Source organism: Sminthopsis crassicaudata, chromosome 3 (assembly GCF_048593235.1).
Source record: "Sminthopsis crassicaudata isolate SCR6 chromosome 3, ASM4859323v1, whole genome shotgun sequence".
Taxonomy (NCBI): Eukaryota; Metazoa; Chordata; class Mammalia; order Dasyuromorphia; family Dasyuridae; genus Sminthopsis; species Sminthopsis crassicaudata.
Window position 1 is genome coordinate 524,364,854 of NC_133619.1, and position 20,288 is coordinate 524,385,141.

General features: G+C 38.7%; 1 long non-coding RNA gene across 1 annotated transcript in view; it reads right to left on the reverse strand.

The window, feature by feature from the left end:
- The window catches only part of LOC141563330 (uncharacterized), a 348,618-nt gene that overhangs the window by 293,042 nt on the left and 35,288 nt on the right, over positions 1–20,288 (reverse strand). The window contains exons 2-4 of the long non-coding RNA XR_012488392.1: positions 18,220–18,523; positions 16,555–16,657; positions 8,276–10,705 (exon numbers count right to left, since the gene is read on the reverse strand). This is a non-coding gene — a long non-coding RNA (uncharacterized LOC141563330). The remainder of the gene's footprint in view (positions 1–8,275; positions 10,706–16,554; positions 16,658–18,219; positions 18,524–20,288) is intronic.

The window sequence follows — 20,288 nt, forward strand, 5'->3', positions numbered from 1 at the left end:
GAGGCCTTGTCCCCTGGGGCTTTTATTACTTTGAAAAGAATGTTTTGATGTTGTAGGGAGGTTAGGATTTCTGAGAAATATGCGTAATGAAGGCAGGAATTTTTTTTTAATGAATAAAAGGGAGCAGTTATAGAGCTGCCAGATTCACCCAACTCTTTTGATCTTACCCCCAGATTGATTGACAGGAGCATTAGAAGGTTATCAGGAGCCTTGTGGCTTCAGTTCTATAAGGCTCCTTTATAGTTCTGTTGGGTAGGTCTCTAAAATGGCTAAGAGATTACACCTTGAAAGCTTGGCATTTGACAGGAATTAAAAAGAATTTTCTAACTCCAAGTCCAATAATTTTTAGGACTACTTTGAGTCGAAACAAGAGAGTATTGTTTGGGACAAGAAGACCTACCCAAATTGACTACTCAGAAATCACTCATAGAAAGCAGAATTATTTTTTTTAATTTTTTTTTATTATATATATATATATATATATATATTTTATAATATTATCCCTTGTATTCATTTTTCCAAATTACCCCCCCTCCCTCTATTCCCTCCCCCCGACGACAGGCAATACCATACATTTTACATGTGTTACAATATAGTCTAGGTACAATACATGTGTGTGAATATCATTTTCTTGTTGCACAATAAACATTAGAATCCGAAGGTACATGCAACCTGGGCAGACAGATATTAGTGCTAACAATTTACATTCCCCTCCCAGTGTTTCTTCTCTGGGTGTAGCTACCTCTGTCCATCATTGATCAACTGGAAGTGAGTTGGCTCTTCTTTATGTTGAAGATTTCCACTTCCATCAGAATACATCCTCATACAGTATTGTTGTTGAAGTGTACAGTGATCTTCTGGTTCTGCTCATTTCACTCAGCATCAGTTGATTTAAGTCTCTCCAGGCCTCTCTATATTCCTCCGAAAGCAGAATTATTTATTAGAATCTTGAGAAGCGGACCCCATCCTGGTCTGTGAGCCAAATTCACAGCAAGAGAGAGCCAAAGCCTTGAAAATGCTTCCAGCTTTTATACATTTCAGACAAAGAACCTCCAAAATCCGCCCTCTATATGTTGTGATTGGTCACGTTAAGTCTACTGTACTAGTTGGTCAGTGGAATGTAGCAGACAAAGTGATATATGGCTTCTTCGGCCATGTTGGACAATGGAATGTTGTTTAGGCCTTATCTAAAATCATGTGATTCTGGAGAAGCCGAAACTGAGGCCTAATAGGCTTGGTCTACTTTAGTAAATAGTCTCTGATCAGTATGTACTGTAAGTTCTTTACCCTTTTCCCATACAGTATCAGTCAAAAACACAAAAGCCATCTGCTTAAGTTTCCTGGAGACCCCCAAAATTGTGGCACTCAACATCCAGCATAAAGCAACCCAAATCTGAAGCACTTTTTGGCTAAGCATCTAATTCAAAACCTTAGCTGTTGGGCATCACATATCTCCTGAGTATCCTATCTTTGCTCTCCCTGTGTGTTTTACTTCCTCCCCTAGGGACCCATTATAACGATATTTAAGATGGTCTGATACCACCTGCTTCCGGGCCATCAACGTCCACCACTATCAGCTACCATCTCCTGGTACTTAAGCTGATAAGCCTCTTCCTTTAAAAAAAAAAGGGGGGGGGGAATGGTAAAGCTTTTTTAGAATGACAATATCCCAGGTCTACCCAGTACCAGGTCTACAACTAACAGTCGTACTCAAGTTAAGATGAAGTATATGTCAAGCTGCTTTTCTTTCTCACTCTGGTCACTGACAGCTATCTGACTTAAAGTTAGACAATTACAGCAAAATAAATGTTTGAAGGATGAATAGAAAAGGCTTCCCTTGGATCCAAAATGCTCTTGATATGCAAAACAATCTGAGGTTGAGAACAAAAATAACCAGGTGACTTGAGCCTGGTTGTTGGCTTTGACCTTTGATCCTGTGTTCTAAATTCTTGCTTTTTTATGCATACCTATCAGCAACAAATCATTGCTTCCTTACAAGAATTATTGTGAAATAGGTAGATGGATAAGTAAATAGGTGTGTGTGGTGTGTGTGTGTGTGGGTGTGTGTGTGTGTGTGTGTGAGAGAGAGAGAGAGAGAGAGAGAGACAGAGAGAGAGAGACAGAGAGACAGAGAGACAAAAAGACAGAGACAGAGAGAGAGACAGAGAGAAACAGAGAGAGACAGAGAGAAAGAAAGAGAAAGAAAGAGAGAGAAAGAGAAAGAAAGAAAGAAAGAAAGAAGAGAGAGAGAAGACAGAGGGAGAGAGGGAGGGAGGGAGGGAAGGAAGACAGTGCATAGAAAAGGAGGAACCAGAGGGAGAGGTAGCATGGTATAGAGATTGCTAGGAAATGGGTGGAGCCTGATTCTAAACAAAATAAGATAAAAATTCATTTACAAAAGCTTCCTTACTCCGAATACTGAGAGAGTAGTTGATTTACTCAGCATGTCTCACAGAAAGAACCCGTGGCCCTTCTCCTTGACAAGGTTAAACTTCAACAAACATAAGTGATTCTATTCCATCCCATCTTCAAGAGATTGCTTTATCTATCATCCCCCTTCTCAGTTATCTTCAATCTCTCCATATCTACTAGCCATTTCCCTACTGCCTGTGTTTCTCTTATCCTCAAAAACCCTCATTTGATCCATCCATCCCCACTATTATCCCAAATTTCTCCTGCTTTTTGTGGTTTTATTTTACATTACATGCATCCACTTTCCTTTCACTATTCTTTTTAACTCTCTATATCTGGCTTCTAAACTCATCATTAAGCTGAAACTGCTCTTTTCCAAAGTTACTAATGATGTCTTAATTACTTTTTGACCTCTCTGCTGTCTGACACTGTTGAATACTTTTTTCTGTTTAATATTCTCTTTTCTCTAGGTTTCCCTGATTCTGCTCTTTCCTACCTATATGACCACTCTTTCTCAGTCTCCTTTCCTGAATCCTCATTGATCATATCAAATAACTATGGGTGTACCATAAGGGCCATTCCCCCCCCCTTCTATATGACTTTACTTGGTGATTTCACCCTCTCTCATAGATTCAATTATCATCTCTATGCTAATAATTTGCAAATCCAGCCAGCCAGCTATAATTTCTCTCCTGACCTGTGTCCTTGCATCTCCAATTTCCTATTAAACTTGAACTGAATGTCTTGTAGCTATCTTAAACTCATCATGCCCAAATCTGAATTCATTATCTTTTCTATTGAGTCTTCCCCTCTTCCAAACTTCCTGTTATGGTTGAGAGCACTACCATCCTTCCACTGATCTCAGCCCCCAACCCAGGCATTATCCTTGACTCCTCACTCTCCATTTCTAATATCTTCCTAAGATAAGCTGATTTTATCTTTATAATAGCTTTCATATATACCTCTTTCTTTCCTCTGACACAGCCACTCCACTAGTGTATACCCTAGTCATCTTATACCTGGACTATTGCAGTAGTTTCCTCAGTCTCCCTGCTACAAATCTCCCATTTCAGTTCATCTTCCACTCAGTTACCAAAGTGATCTTCCTATAGCACAGGTCTGATTATGTTGTGTATCTATAGTTTCCAAATCAAATACAAAAATCTTTTGTTTAGAAAACCTGCCTTCTCTCTCATATGTATACACCTTTCCAATTTTATTCCACTTTTCTCCCCAATATCTCAGACTCCCTGATATCGGTCTACTTGTTGTTTCCTCCAACAAGATATTCCATCTTCCGATTAATTTCATAATTAATTCATAATTTCATAATTAATTTCATAAGTTGACCCTATCCTGGAACTCTCCCAACCTTATCTACAAATCCTGCCTTTCCTGGCTTCCTTCAAGCTCCAGTGAACATCTCACCTTCCACAAGAAGGTACTAATTCTAGTACCTTCAAGGAGTTGATTATTTCCAATTTATCCTAAATATAGCTTGCTTCTACATAATTATTTGCATGCTGTCTTCCCCATTTGACTATGAGATCCCTGAAGGCAAAGACCATCATTTGTTTTTCTTTGTATCACTAGAGCTCAGGACAGTGCCTGGCACACAGTAAGTACTTAATAAATGTTTATAAACTGACTGGACAAGAATTGAAGGCCAGCTCTCTATCCACTATATCATTCTACTTTCAATATGTCATTATAAAAGTGAAAGTTGTTGGTTAAGTTTCTCTTCCATTTCCCTCATCTTGTGATGGAGATGGCCCTAGCATTTTTAAAGTCATAGGTCAATAGACCACAAACTCTAGCTAGTCCTCCTGGGCTAGAAAGGCTGTGTGATGTGACATATAAACAGCTCAAGAGACATAGTTTCTGTGTAATTAATCATTTTATTAACCATGCTAGCAGATAATTAGTTAAGGAGTTAGTGACACTCTTGAATGCCAAAGACCCCTCAGGGAACCCATTCCAGGCTTACATGCCCTTGGAAGAATGGGTGTTCCTGAGGATGACAATCAACTTTGAATTATTAACAATTAATGAGAAGAATGAATATTATAATGAGAGATAGAACCAATCTAATGAGGGTCTGGGGGATGTGACTTTTTTTCACTCAGATCTGTTTGACTAGAAGACAATAAGCCATATTTCATGCAGATTAGACTAATTCTTTGTAAACTTCTCAAGTTGGATGGGATCTCCCATCCATGATGGAAAGGGATATACCCTGGGGATTTGGGCCATCTCATCCATCATCGGTGTCCTTCAGAAACTGAGTAACCTACAAGTTCTGAAAAAATCTGAGTCCTAATTGAATAATTGATTATTAATATAAGAGAGAAATAATCATCTGTCTCATTGGATCAGTTCCATGATACTGTATGTCTGTTAGCTGGGGGGAAGGTAAATTTTCTTTCCACAGCAGTTTCTAAAAGACCATTGACTATGTCAGAGTTATGTTGTGATTTGCAGATTCTTAAAGACCTGAAGAATTAAGGAAAATGCACTGAGCTGAGCATCAATTAATCAACCAATCTAAAAAGTATTTACTTAGGGCAGTGGGTAGAGCACCAGCCCTGAATTCAGGAGGACCCGAGTTCAAATCTTGTCTCAGACACTTAACACTTCCTAGCTGTGTGACCCTGGGCAAGTCACTTAACCCCAGCCTCAGGGAAAAATAAAAAATAAAAGTACTTACTTAGTGCTTAGCACTGTTCGAGTGGTTCCTGGGAAACCAAAGACAAGAAGAAATAGTCTCTTCTCTCAGGATTAAATAAAATAGTCTTTCTCTGCTTATGAGAGCTCAAAAGAAAAACATTCCACAGCCCTGGTATAGGTTGCAGAATATCCTGTCAGTGTTTTTCTCTCAAGGGGCTCTGAGGTTTAAAAACTGCTCACTTCCCTAGCACCTGGCAGCCAGATAGGTTCATTTGACATGAAATGAACATGAAATAAAAGTGGTGTTGACAAGTCAGCTTTCCATTTGTCTGTAGTCACAGAGCCAAGGGAGAGGACTGGCTTCCCAGCACCTCTACGGGAAGAAGGGCAACTGGCACTTGATTAGGGAGTCACAGTCTGTGTGATTATTGCAGCAGCCTCTGCTCCCCTTTACTTAAGCACCGGGACTGAGATGTGAGATTAACTGAGCTGTGAAGCAAAAGGGCAAAGGGACTTCACAGAAACCAAGGTAACTAATAGAAACTAAGAGTCAATTAACTTGATTCCTTTCCCTTCTCCACATGTCTGTTTAACTCTCCTGGCCTTTCCCAAAACTTGACAAGGTCCCCACAACTCCCAGCTCCCTGTCTTTTAAAGTGGATGGAAGGGTCTGACAAGAGGAAAAGAAAAGATTCTTCCCCTGTTTCTCCAATTAAGACTCAAGTCAGCAGAGCTGCAAAGGGTAGAAAAGGAAGGATCTCCGAGGTTGCCATTAGATGACTGCTAAGGTCTTTTCTGACCTTAATTTCAGACCCTACGACCTAACAGGAGCAGAGAGGATACACCCCTCCTTCATTCATCCCTACTCTCACATGGTATAATGGAAAGCATGCTGGATTCGGAGTCAAGAACTTGACTCCAAATTTTTGTTCTGTATCCTCCTATCTGTGTGATCGTGGGCAGGTCCCTTAATCTCCGAAGGCCTCAGTTGTGTAATCTTCACTGAAATTATTCCACTCTGTTCAGTATTCCCCGGCATATTCTTCTCCAGTCAACAAACCAAGATCTTTTAGGGTCAATTTGAAAGGCTGTCATGTGTAAAAGAGACTAGGTTTGTGTGCTAGGGCCCAAAGATAAGAACTAAGAATAACAGGCTAAAGTAGCAAAGGAACATTTCTATTTACTGGAAGCAAAGAATATCTTGCCAAGGAGTGCTCTGCCAAAGCACAATGGGCTGTTTCAGGGGGGACCTCCTTTACTATAGGTGTCCATGTTGAGTCTCTAGTGTCATGGAACTCTTCGAGAATGAAGGACAAACAACAAACAAAAATTGTCATATCAGGATGGATGATTGGATGTTGTGTTTAACATATATTGGATTACTTGCCATCTAGGGGTGGGGATAAGGAGGAGGAGAAGGGGAAAATTGGAGCATAAGATGTTTCAAGAATCAATGTTGAAAAATCATCCTATGTTTTGAAAATAAAAAGATTTAATAAAAAAGTAAAATAAATAAAAATATAATAAAACATAGACAATGTTAATATGTGATTTTCTAAGTCAATATTCAGCCTGTTGGGATTCTTGCATATAATTTAGCATTCTCTTCCCCCATTTCTATAGGAGTTCTAAAATTTTTTAAACTTATGGAATAAAACAAGAATTTCCATTATAAAAAAGATAATTGGATGTTGTAGAGCATGGATCGATATTGAGGTACATGATCATTAGAGCTAGTCTAGGAAATTACTGAGATTCTGTAATTTTGGGGGCATGGCTCTTCTAGAGTGAGGGTACCAGAAAGCAGAAAAATAATTGAAAAGGAAAACAAACATGTTTCACTGACCAAGATTCCCTTCAGAATCAGGGCTTTCTCTTGGCTGGAAGAGCAGCTGGGGGGTCCCATGGCCTCCCAATGGCAGAAGCATATGACAACACAGTTCCAGGAGGTTTTCTCTTTTCAGGATTTGGATGAAAAGAATACTTGGGTGGAGCAAGACAGATCTCGAGAGGGAGGCAAATATATTGAAATGCATCTTTGTGACCACAAGAGGCCAGTATTTCCTCATTCAGCATCTATTACAGGCTTAATAAGGAAGATCAGAAGAGGGGAATTAAGGTAGAGAGTACCAAATAGTCCCTGTGCTCTTTCCACAGAGACAATGAGGTAGCACCACAACCAAGCACCTCCTCGCTCTTTCCAGTCTTGTCTTGTATCACTCTCTTCCCAGGTCTCTATGTTCCAGATACAGACCACTCTACTGTACACCTTCATTCTCCATGTCTTTGTTCACACTGTTCCCTGTGTCTGAATGCCCTCCTCCATATTCTTTACCTGCTGAATTCCTACCCATCTTTTAAAGCCCAATAAAAATGCTGCTTCATCCATGAAGTCTCCTGATCACCTGGTCTTGCTCCTTAGCTGTATTATATTTCCATAATTTGCTTTTTATGTATTAAGTTTCAGTCATGTCTGAGCCTTCACAACCCCCATTTGGGTTTCCTTGACAAAGATACTGGGTACCTCACCATTTCCTTCTCCTGCTGATTTTAGAGATGAGGAACTTGAGGCAAACAGATTTGCCCAGAGTCACACAACTAGTAAGTGTCTGAGGCCAGATGATGTGTGGGGGGGAAAATCTTTTCTAAGAATAAAGCACCATGAGAGTCAGCATTAACATGATAGTAGAGGGCTAGATTAGTGTCAGAAGCACACAGGTTTAAGTCCTGACTGACACATACTAGATGAATAAATCTGAACAAATCACACATGGTCTCAGTGCTCCCAGCCTCCCAGACAACTCTCTAAGGCTATAAATCACAGAAGAAAAAGTGATTTGCATCAATGGAAGCTACTTTCATACCAAAAGTTCCCCACGTTGATGAAATCATAAATTCAGACTAAATGAAAGGTGCATGACAATGAGTAAAGAAAAGTGACTCCATAGAGACAGAAATCTTTTATATGTCCTCCTTCTTTCCACTTACACAGCTGACACTCCAACTGGAACCTGCATTATCGAATAATTTGAAGAGAGAAAGAATATTAGCAATGTTAGCCAAGACCTCCTATAGAAGGGTGACATCTGAGCTCCAAACTGGACCACCAGCAATTCTCTGATCCCTGCTTGCTCTGACTCCTGTCTCTATGTACTTTCCCCTAAACTTCCAACATACTCCCTCCTTGTAAACTTACCTTTTAACATTTTCTTCCTTTGACACTCATCTCAGGTACTAATTCTTCCTTAAAGCCTTCCCAGATTCCCTCCATTAAAAGTGTTGTTTTCTGCCTCAAATTTTCCTAGAATGTGTAATCTAAATCTCTCTTTCACCCTTACCAATCTCTACCTTGTAGTATTAGGGGAAGCTGGGTGACACAGTGGAGTCCTCGGCCTGGACTCAGAAAACTCATTTTAAGTTCAAATTTGGCTTCCAATACATGCTGTGTGACCCTGGGCATTTCACCGTTTATCTGCAAAATGAGGAAATGACAAATCATTGCATTATCTCTGCCCAAAAACCCCAAATGGGGTCACAAAGAGTCACACACAGCTGTAAAAAAAAAAAAAAAAAAAAAAAAAAAGCTGAAATCAGTGAACTTTGTATTAAATATAATGGTAAGACCCCACTGCCCCACTCTACTCCCACAGCTTTGAGCACAAAGAATGTATTGTTTTTAATTTTTGTATGCCCAATGCCTAGTAAAGTGCCTGCCCTACAATAGGCAAGAGTGAATCCCAAGGGTGAATCTCACTTTTAATTCTGTAGAACTGTTTGATTATAAGCAAGTAAGTTCACTCCCTAAACCTCAATGTCCTTATCTATAAAAATGAGGATGATCCTTTTAGTGCGACCTGCCTTATGAGACTGTTGTGAGGAAAGTGTTTTTGCAAACCAAAAAAAAAAAAAAAAACCTCTGCTTGAATGTGAGTTGTTAATATTAATCAGCAACAGGAAGCAGTGATTAAACACCCACGGGGCCATCCAGGTAACTGAATTCTGCTGATGCTGAAGATTTGCCATTTCTAGTTGTCTTTAGCTCATCCTGACACATGAGGAGGCCCAAGGCTGAGGTGTGTAAGTGAGGGATGGGTATCATACAGCATCACACCTTGGCTTGTGTTTGCTTGGTCTTGTGGGAAGTACTGGATCACTCATCCCAGGGATGAGCAATGTCTCCCTGAAATCCCAGTTGGCCTTCCTTCCACACCAGCCCTAGCCTCTGTCAGGTTCCTGTTGTTGAGGCCATCGGGGAGCTGTCCCCTGTTGTTGCCATAGCAGCATAATTCTCTTTTCATGTTTTTGGAGAATCTGTGCCAGACGCCCAGAACACCATGTGTGCTTGGGGTTTGATAAGATCAGGGTAACAGCAGCTCCTTGTCCAGCTCCACCATAATAGACTGGGAAATGATACCACATGTGTTCTATTTCTTTCTCTCCCCAAGAGCTTTAATATTAATGCAGTCAATTAATTGGGGTCAACAACTCACATATGGGCCCTCTCCCAAGTACAGACAGAACCTGGCTCTAAAAGATCAAAGCCCAGGAGCTCAGCTGCCCTGGAAAACCAGTATTTCAGGAAGTTTTATATTTTCTTTCCTTAGTTTCTGCTTATGTACATCAACCATTTTTAGAGGACACCAAGAGAAGGGTGAAACAGAAATGGAGGGGAAAGCAATTCTTCTGGGCCCTGACTGTCATTTGAAAGCTCTTTATTCAATCTAGCACCTAATCCATATTGTCAATGCAATTCATAAAATAGATCATGGATCTAAAGCTAACCAGGTGCTTTGAGGTCTTTATTTTAGAGATTAGGACACAAGAAGCAAGTAGTTTGCCCAATATCACACGTGGAGTAAGAAAGGACCATGACGGGATTCCATCCAGAGCTTCTGACTCCAGCTTCTTCGTTCTTTCCATGGCACCGAACTCCCTCCCCACATGCATTTGAATGAATAAAGTATTTATTAAGAGTTTTTATGTGCTAAGCACTGGGGATACAAATAAAAAAGTCAGATAGTTCCTGCTCTCAAGGCCCTTCTATTCCAATGGGGGAGATAACACATATGGAAACTTTTACTTGCAAGACAGATGGAAAAGTTCCATGGTCCATAGAGTACAGAGGCAGAGATGTTAATTCCTCTTTTTACATCATTTCCCCTGATAAAATCATATCAGTTCCTGATATTGGCATTTTACAATGCCAAGGATTTCTGTCCCAAATCTTCAATAGATGTGTCTGCCACACTAGCAAAACAATTGCCCCTCCACAGGGGGTTGATTCCCAGCATGATAAATATGGACATTGCTATTATCAAGGCTCTTGGGTTCAGCGTCCTGGGCTTTCTCCATGGGGATCTGAGAGGAGAAGATGGTCAAGGTGGTTTGACTTGCCTGGAGCATGCTATCTGTCTCATCTAGGCTGGCCAGTCTGCCCTAGGAATGGCAGTTGGTTGGCAGGGTGTGGGGTTGTCTGGGTCCCTTTCCACATTCCTGGATAATGACTGTTAGGGTTTCCACTCCCAAGGCCCTTGCTTCTGCCTTGGCAGCTGGTCAGCCATCCTTGCTGCTGGTGGTCAAACAGCTAGGACTTTTATTCATGATGATTTCTCCCCTCAGAGAAGTGCTGAAGAGAAGCAAATTTTGGTAGTCAGAAAGACTGTGTTCACAAAAAAAAAAAAAACAAACAAACAAAAAAAAACCATCCCTTACTCTCAAGGAGCATACACTCGTTTGCAATATATACAGAAAGTAATTTCAGGAGAGCATTAACAACAAAGAGGAGCAGGATGGGTCTCATGAAGGATGTCGCACTTTGGCTGATCTTTGAAAGAAGCTAGAGATGCTAACAGGTGAAAGTGAGAAGAGAAAGTATTCCAGGCACAGGGAACACTAGAGGCAAAGGTATGGAGTTAGGAAATGGAATAAAAGTGGGCCAGTTAGGAGGAAAAGGAATTAATGCCAAATGATTGGAAAGGTAGGCTAGGTATAGCCTAGATTACTGAAAATCTCTTTAAATCCTAGTAGAAGAGTTTGTATTTTAATCTAGAAGTAAATGGAAGCTTCTGAAGTTTCTTGACCACAGCAAAAGGATAATCATAGATTAGGGATCATAGATTGGAAAAGGTAAAGTCCAGAAGCAAGAACACTCATCAAGAGTCCATTATAATCATTTGAATGGAAGATGATGAGGGACTGAAGCTGGATGTTGGTCCTGAGGATTGAGAGAAAGGGAGAGATGGAGGATGGTGAGATAAGACTTAATAATTGATTAGATATAAAAGAGAGGTGAGAGATGAGGAAGATTTGAAGAAGATTCCAAGGTTGTGAACCTGACTGTCCAGAGGGATAGTGGTGCCTTTAAGAAATATAGAAAATATAGAAAGATCTAGAGGCAGGTTTAGGGGAGAGGGTGAGGGGGTTGGAGGCAGGGGTGATATATACCACTGGACACTCACTTGGAAATGTCCAACAATCACTTGGTGAGGTAAAACTGGAGCTCAGGAGAGAGATGCGGGGTGGATGTACTCCTCTGGATATCAAACTGCAGAGACTTCCCCGTCTTGACCTTGTTATTCCACTGTTTCACATATATATATATGTCTGGTTTCCCTAAATAAGGCTTAAATTCCCTGAGACCATGTTGATATCCCCACCACTATACAGAACAGTGTTCTAGAGTAGAGTATTACTTGCCAAATCACTCAAATAAGTAGTATTTATTGAACACCGGTTATATTCAGGACATATGTTCTGGAGTGAGATTGGAAATGTTGAATGAACAGAAGGACTAAGCACATGAATAAATCTCTTCTATCCTAAAAAACAAAACAAAACCAAAAATTTTTGTGTGAGCTACTAAAGCTTCAAGCTATCTCACCACTTTCATAGCCAAACTCCTATAAAAAGCTATCTGCACTCACCACTTTTGCTTCTCCTCCCAGTCACTTCTCTATCCTTTGCTATCTGGCATTGGACCTCATCACTAAAATGAAACCGTTTTTTCTAAGTTACAAATGATCTCCTAACTAACAAATAATCTTCATCCTATTTATTCTCTTTTCAACTTTTAACATTATTAATTATATTTCCTTTCTATTCCTCCCAGCCCCCCTCTCTGTCTCTATCATCTATATCTTTATCTGTATCTCTCCTGTCTCTGCCCCACTCTCTTAATGATCTTTACACCTACCATGGATTAAACTGTCTTCTCTATGTAGATGATCTCCCTCTCCTCCACAAATCTAAATATCCCATATTCCATCCTAGACTGTTTCCTGTAGCACCAGCTGCCTATTGGACATTTGCAACCATGTGCCCCATAACCCTCTCAGACTCAATATATTCAAAATAGAACTCATTACCTGCCCTCTTCCTAACTACTTTCCTTCTACTGTTGGCTCTATGAAGCACTTATCTAAGCTGACAACCTCACAGTGATTCTCAGTCCTCTCTTTTTCAATTCCCTCACATTCAATCACTTGCCAATCAAAATCAATTTTGCCTCCACAAGATATCTCACATCCATCATCTTTTCTCCACTTAAAAAGCCATCACCCTACTTCAGGCTCTCATTACTTCCCACCTTGACTATAGTAATAGTCTCCTAATTATTTTCACTCCATCCAGTCTCTCCCCTCTACTTCATCCTCCACACAGCTGACAAAGTAATATTCCTAAAGTTCTGACCATGGCACTTTCCTGCTCAGAAAGTTCCAATGGCCTCCATTTGTCTCAAGTACAAAACACAGACTTCCCTGTTTGGTATACAAAGCCCTGTACAGTCTAAATCACTGTTTCATTTTGTCCTTGTACCTTCGATGTCTGGCAAATTCCTGGCTCAGGGTAGGAAGTTAATAAATGATTTTTGATTGATTGTTTAAATTATTATTGGGTGAGACACCAAGGATACAAAGAAATGAAACACTACCTTCTCTCAGGGAGTTTATACTCTCTATCTATCTATACTTTCCTAAAGGAGAAGAAATTACTACACATCTACTATTTACCCAGCACCATCATAAAGATGGAAAATAGAAGAAAAATGTGTAACAGGGTCCCTGGTATCAAAAAGAGATACACACAGAAAATATATAAATACTAGACTATATGGCTTGTATGTCTGAAAAAAAAAAAGGAAAGAGGTAATTTGAAGTGGATGAGATAAACCATGGTAGTGGCCCTTTCCAAAGGAAATACATTCATAAATCTTCCTCCCTTTTTGTGCAAAGATGGTGAGTCAGAGCTGAGAGAATGGCAACTAGCACCCACAGCCTGCCAGGCTTGAATAGACACCTCCCAAAAGTTAGTAGAAAGGTTTAAGACTTGGCTAGATGTGAGGGAATTCCATTTCTTTGGATTACTCATCCAGATAATGAAGATCCAGCATCAAGAAGGTATGGGAATTATGTCCCCATGTGCAAATAAAAACAAATGCAAAAATAAATATGAAAATCTCACAGTAAGAATCACAGATTTTAATATTTTATTTTAACACAAATTTGGAAATTCCAACAAGATGAAATTTCACATGCATAAATATATAGGCATGCAGAGGAAATTTACTCACTAGGAATTCCTTACACAGAATTAGTACAAAAAAAAAAAACTGCATGGTTAGAATGTGAAGAGAGTATTCATCTTGGCTCCAAAGATCTGGATTTGAATCATAACCTTGCCACTTACTATTTATTGAGTCTTAGACAAGTTATTTGATATCTCAGGGACTCACATTCTTGATTGTAAGTGGTCAAGATGATGAGCTACTACGAAATAATGTCTTATGAGGATAAACAAGAAGAATTAGGGATATTTAATCTAGAATAGAAGTGTCAAATATAAGATGTAGGTCACCAAATTAAGATATTATTGGAAAATACTTAACAAAATACATTAAAATGCAACAAAAGATAGATAATTTATGGTTTTCTAATTCAACATGAAGCCACAAAGAATCCCTGTGTACAGCTTAGTACCCTGTTTCTATTTAAACTTGCTACCACTACTTTAGAAAATGAAAGGATTAAGAGAGACATGAGGAATGAAGGAAAGAAGGAAGGAAAAGACATGTATTGAGTGCTTACTGTGCACAAAGTACTGTGCTTAACTGGTTGGGATAAAAATAGAAAAACAAGATAGTCCCAGCTTTCAAGGAGTTTACATTCTGACAGCCCTACATATAACTGTTTTTGAAGAGCTGTCAAAGATAAAATAGATTAGACTTATTATGGTTAGTCCTAAAGGGGAGAACTTGTGGAAATTGTTAAAAAGACATATTTAGGCTTGATGTGAATGAATACTTTCAGATAATTGGAGATATTCAAATGTAGAATGACTTTCCCCCCACTACAAAAACAAACAAACAAACAAAATACCAGATAACTTCTTTTCAGGAAGCTAAGTAATGTAGTGGATAGATCTGTAGTAGTCAAGAAGACTCATTTTCCTGAGTTCAAATCTGACCTCAGACACTTGTAAGCTGTGTGACTCTGAGCATGTCACTTAACCCTCCGTGCTTCAGTTTCCTCTTCTGTAAAATGGGTTAGAGAAGGAAATGGCAAACCACTCCAGTATCTTTGACAAGAAAATTCCAAATGGGGTCACAGAGTCAGCTGTGACTAAAATGACTGAACAACAAAGGAAACCTCTTTGTCAACTATATTGTACAAAAATCTCATTCAGGTAACAGACTGAACCACATGGCTTCTGTTATGCTCTGATTAGACTAGATATTCCATAAGATTCTTTCTAGCTCTAAATTCAACCTATATATTGCATTTCAAAAAATCAGGTGTAAATATAAAGGAAAGGAGATATGATTAGACAGTAGTTACTATAAGTAAGACCTCAATGTTTTAATTAAGAGCTCATTAGGAGCCAACAATATAATGTAACTGAGAAATTTTTAAAAAATGTAAAAAACCAGCTAATTCAAACTTCAATAACCATAAAATAAGTCTAAAGCTGATAATTCCCTCTGTACTTTGTGGTTTCAGTTTAGACACCATATTTCAGGAGTGACACAAACAAGTTGGAATGTAGTAGGAGTCATATAAGGGAGAGTTGAAGGAACCCAGGATACATATTCTGAAGAAGAAGAGTTATAGAATCATAGGGACCTTAGGGGGCCTTCTAGTCCAATCCCCTCATTTTACAGATAAGGAAACTGAGGTTCAAAAGTTTAATGGTTTGCTCACAGTTGAACAAAATAGCAGTCTGAGGAATGAATTGAACCTGGGTCACCAGTCAGTGTGTTCTTTCCATTGTCTCACAGTGACATGATCAGTCATCAAATATCTGAAGAGCTACCATTCAGAACAGTGATTCTCAAATTGACACAGGTCCCCAAATACTCTTTTATTTTGTCATGGCAAGTGGAGTTAAGTGACTTGTGCAAGATCACATGTCTAGGAAGTGTTAAATATCTGAAGGCTATACTTGAATTCAAGTTCTCCTGACTTCAGGGTTGATACTCCATCCACTGTGCCATCTAGCTGCCCCATATACTCATAAAAGTTATTGTAGATCTACCCTCCAAAAGAGTTTTTTATTTATATAGCTTAAATTTATCAGTGTTTACAATATTTAATATATTTAGTTTTTGCTCAAAAAATTACATCATACAGAGGCTAGAATCTTTATGGACTATCTATTTTTTTTTGGATCCCCAGTGCTAAGCAAGGTGAATGGTACTTATTAAATGTTTGTTAAATTTAACTGAATTGAGTTGACTTTGAAGAATGCAAAGATCTAGATAAACTGAGAGGGAAAGAGAGTACTGCTTAGGCAGAAGGAGATTGGCATATGTATGAGAAAGAGATAGAAATAAACACAATAATAATGGCACTTACATCCACCAAAATGTACTTTCCAAGAGATAATTTAGGCTAGGTAGGCTATAGGCAGATTCATAAGGGCCTTAAAAGCCAGGCAGAGATTTCTAGTCATGTGAAAAAATACTCTAAATCACTGATTAGAGAAATGCAAATTAAGACAACTCTGAGGTATCGACTCATACCTCTCAGATGACTAAGATGACAGGAAAAGATGATGATAAATGTTGGAGGGGATGTGGGAAAACTGGTGTAATTGCAAACTGATCCAACCATTCTGGAGAGCAATGTGGAACTTTGCCCAAAAAGCTATAAAACTGTGTATATCCTTTAATACAAGTCTTATTACTAAATCTGTATCCCAAAAAGATCATAAAAGGAAAGAACCACATGTACAAAAATATCTACGGCAGCCTTTTTTGTAGTGGCAAGAAACTAGAAAATGAATGGATGCCCATCAATTGGGAATGGCAGAATAAGTTATAGTATATGAACAAAATGTAATGGAATATCATTGTTCTATAAGAAATAATAACAGACTGATTTCAGAAAATGCTGGAAAGACTTACACAAACTGATGCTCAGTGAAGTAAGCAGAATCAAGAGAACATTGTACACAATAACAAGATTATTTGATGATCACCTGTGATGGACTTGGCTCTTCTTAACAATGTGGTGATTCAAGGTAATTCCAATAGAGATGGGTTGGAAAATGCCATCCAAATCCAGAGAGAGAACTATTGAGACTGAATATGGATCGAAACATAGTATTTTCAATTTCTTGTTTGTTTGCTTTTTTCTTTCTCATAAGTTTTCCCCTTTTGTTCTGTATTAAATTACTTGCTATCTTGGGGAGGGGAGAGGTAAGGAAAAGAAGGGGAAAATTGGAACACAAAATCTTACAAAAACAAATGTCGAAAACTATCTTTACATATATTTGGAAAAATAAAATAATATTGAAAATTTTTTTAAATTAAAATTAATTAGAAACTAAGTAAACTAATCCTGAAGAATGAGTAGATTAACAACAAATTATAGAAACAAGCAACAATTTCACCACAAGGAAGAACAATAATGAGACAAGATATCAAAGTGTATGGTGATGCAACCAAGACAGTATTTAGGGGAAATGTTATATCTTTAAATGTTTATTTAAATAAAAGAGATTTTAAAAAGATCATGAATTGGACATACAACTAAAAAAGCTAGGAAAAGAATAAATTAAAAATCTTCAATTAAATGTCAAATTAGAAATTCTGAAAATTAAAGGAGAGATTAATAAATTTAAAAGTAAAAAATTTATTGAACTAATAAATAAAACTAAGAGTTGGTTTTATGGGAGGGAAAAAAGAAAATAGGTAAATTTTGGTAAATTAGATTTTTTAGAAAAGAAAGAAGAAAACAAAATTACCAGCATCCAAACTAAAAAGGGTAAATTCACCACACATGCAAAAAAAAAAAATTAAAAAGCCAGGCAGAGAAGTGTGAACTGGGTTTTCATGACATTAGGTGGGAATAAGGAGAGTAGGGAATAATAAGATGTGGAGTTTTGAGTAGAAAATTTTGGCATAATAAAGGCTTCTATCTATAGTCAGAATTCCAATACAATGAACACCAGTTATCACCACCACCCCCATCCTACCCAGGACCATGTTCAAGATTTTGCATTTACACAGTTTGTTCTCCCTGAATAAGCAAATATATCACCTTGTTCCAGCATAAGCCTTGAGGGAAGTTCCTGGTAGAGATTAAGACATGAAGATTTTACAGAACATTTTTCTGTTCAAGTGATCAAAGGAAAAATAAATATTGACTTCTATAAAGGACCAAAATGTCTGACTTTAGAGATGACTATCCTGCCTTCTCTCTTCCCTTTTCATTAGTCTAAAGGCCACAATCCACGTTGACGAGATTGGTTAAAAAGGTAAAGAACATAGTACCATAGAAGGAACTATGAAAAGAAAGATTTAGAGAAGAGATCATGAATCTTGTTATCTGTGATCTCAGGTTTTTAATTTAATCTCTCAGCTTTGGTTGCTCATCTGGAAAATAGCTTTGAAGGTTCCTTTTGGCTTCAAATCCAAGTGATCCTATGATCCTCATAACCTAAATACCATCAGCAATACTTAAGAGAGGTACCGTAGTATAATATATAACATATCAGAAAAACTCAGGTTCGAGTCTGTATCTGGACATAATTTGGTTTTATAACCCTTGGGGTATATGGGGATGCAGAGAGGGCTAGCCCCATGGTGTGAGGGCTGCTGAGCCCTTTTCCAGGGCTGCTCATCCATCTTTGGTGTCCCACCTATGGCTCCAAGAAGCTGTAGCATGTGCAGCAGTCACATCCAGGTAAAATTGTCTCTTCAGATGGGCTGAATCAAGGGGAGGGTGACTGACAGGCCTGAAAAACATCAGGGGGTAACCCAAGCACATGAAGACGTCCCCCAGCAGAATGAGAACAATTTGTGTCAACCATCATGTAGGTAACTGAAGCAGGAACTCTGGGATGCTTAAAGTGTGGTCAGACACTGAAGTCACCAACATCATCCACTGCATCCTGGACCACTGAACGCCATCTTGCCTTTTGGCTTGCCACTGGACTTCAGTAACTGGAAGAGAGAGTGAGACAAACATCAATTAACCTCTCTCAACCTCAGTTTCCTCATCAGCAAAATGAGGGTATCACATATGGCCCAAATGAAGTAACATATGTAGAGTGTTTTGCAGACCTTAAAACTCGGTATTTAAGTACTAGTTATTATTGTTATTAGGTTATTCAGGTGGTGCAGTGGATAAAGAAGGTCTTACAATCAGTAAGATTCTCCTTCCTGAGTTCAAATCTGACCTCAGACACTGTGTGTGATCCTGGGCAAATCACTTCACCCTGTTTGCCTCAGTTTCCTCATCTGTAAAGTGAACTGGAGAAAAAAATGGCAAAACTACTCCAGTATCTTTTTCAAGAAAACCCTAAAAGGGATCAGGAAGAGTCATATATGACCAAAAAATGATGACAACAACTAGCAACCTTGAATAAGTCTCTTCAATTCTCAAGCTTCATTTCTTTTCTCTATAGAAGATGAGGAGTGAGAGGGGAGTAAACTAGATGACCACTAATGTGCTTTCCAGTGTTGTCCTGCTCAGAGGCTTGCTAGAGTACACAAAACAAGAGAATATCAGAGGTTATTCCCACTTTGGGTAGGAATCATCAAAAATCCCCAATCCGATATGTCCCATATATTTTACAGTAGGGTTCTGAAAAAGGAAGGACATTTTTTTATTCTGAATGATCCCACAAGGACAAAAGGTTTTGGCTGGTGCTGGTAAAAAGCATCTAAAAATAATGCCCCGTGTTTATAAAACAAAGGGAAAGAAAGGGAGGGTACAGCTAAGAAAGGGAAAAGATCAGCTTCCCTGATCTTCTCTATTAATTCCCAGGCCAAGCAAAGGAAAGTCCTGACACAAGGCCTCTACATGTATAGCATCCAATTATCCTCCGATGATAATATAGGGACCTAGGGCAGGACTAAGTCAATAATTTCTCCTTCCTCTTCCCTCCCTTGCATTCTTCTTTATGGAAAAAGTCCCATGATAGATAAGGGAAAGTTTCATTTATGGTCAAGAAGCTGGACCAAACAATTTTTGGAGCTCTGTGGGGAGGTTGAACTGGCTAAGCTTGGAATAGCCTTTACAATGCCAAAATAGGTTATTTTTCAATTGTACACAAGGATATGAGTGGGCATTGTATGTGCTTCACCCTTGCTGCTGTCCACAGGTTTATAGGAGAGTTTTATATAAGCTTAAATATAAGCACCTTAAAGGTAGGATAGCTAGATGGCTCAGTGGATAGAGTGGTCAGGAAAATTTATCTCTTTGCCTCAATTTCCTCATCTATTAAATGAGCTGGAGAAGGAAATGGCAAGCTACTCCAGTATTTTGCAAAGAAAACTCCAAATGGGGCCATGACTGAAAAAACAACAACAACAAAAAAAAAAAAAAAAAAAAACAACCCTGCAAAAACAAAAAACAAAGGTAAGGACATCTCACTAATGTATTTGAAATCTCAGATCCAGACAAAAATCACCATTTCAAAAATTGAGAGAGGAGCAGCAAGGTGGTACAGTGGATAGAATACCAGCTCTGAAGTCAGGAGAACTTGAGTTCAAATTTGACCTCAGACACTTAACACTTCCTGGCTGTGTGACCCAGGGCAAGTCACTTAACCCCAACTGTCTCAGGAAAAAAAAAAAGGAGAAAGGGAGGGAAGGTAAAACAGTACAGTAAGAAGAGTAAGGGATTTGGAGTCAAATGACATTGCTTCTGGTCCCAAATTTGTCATTTATTAATTGTGACTTAATTATTAATAATTATTATTAT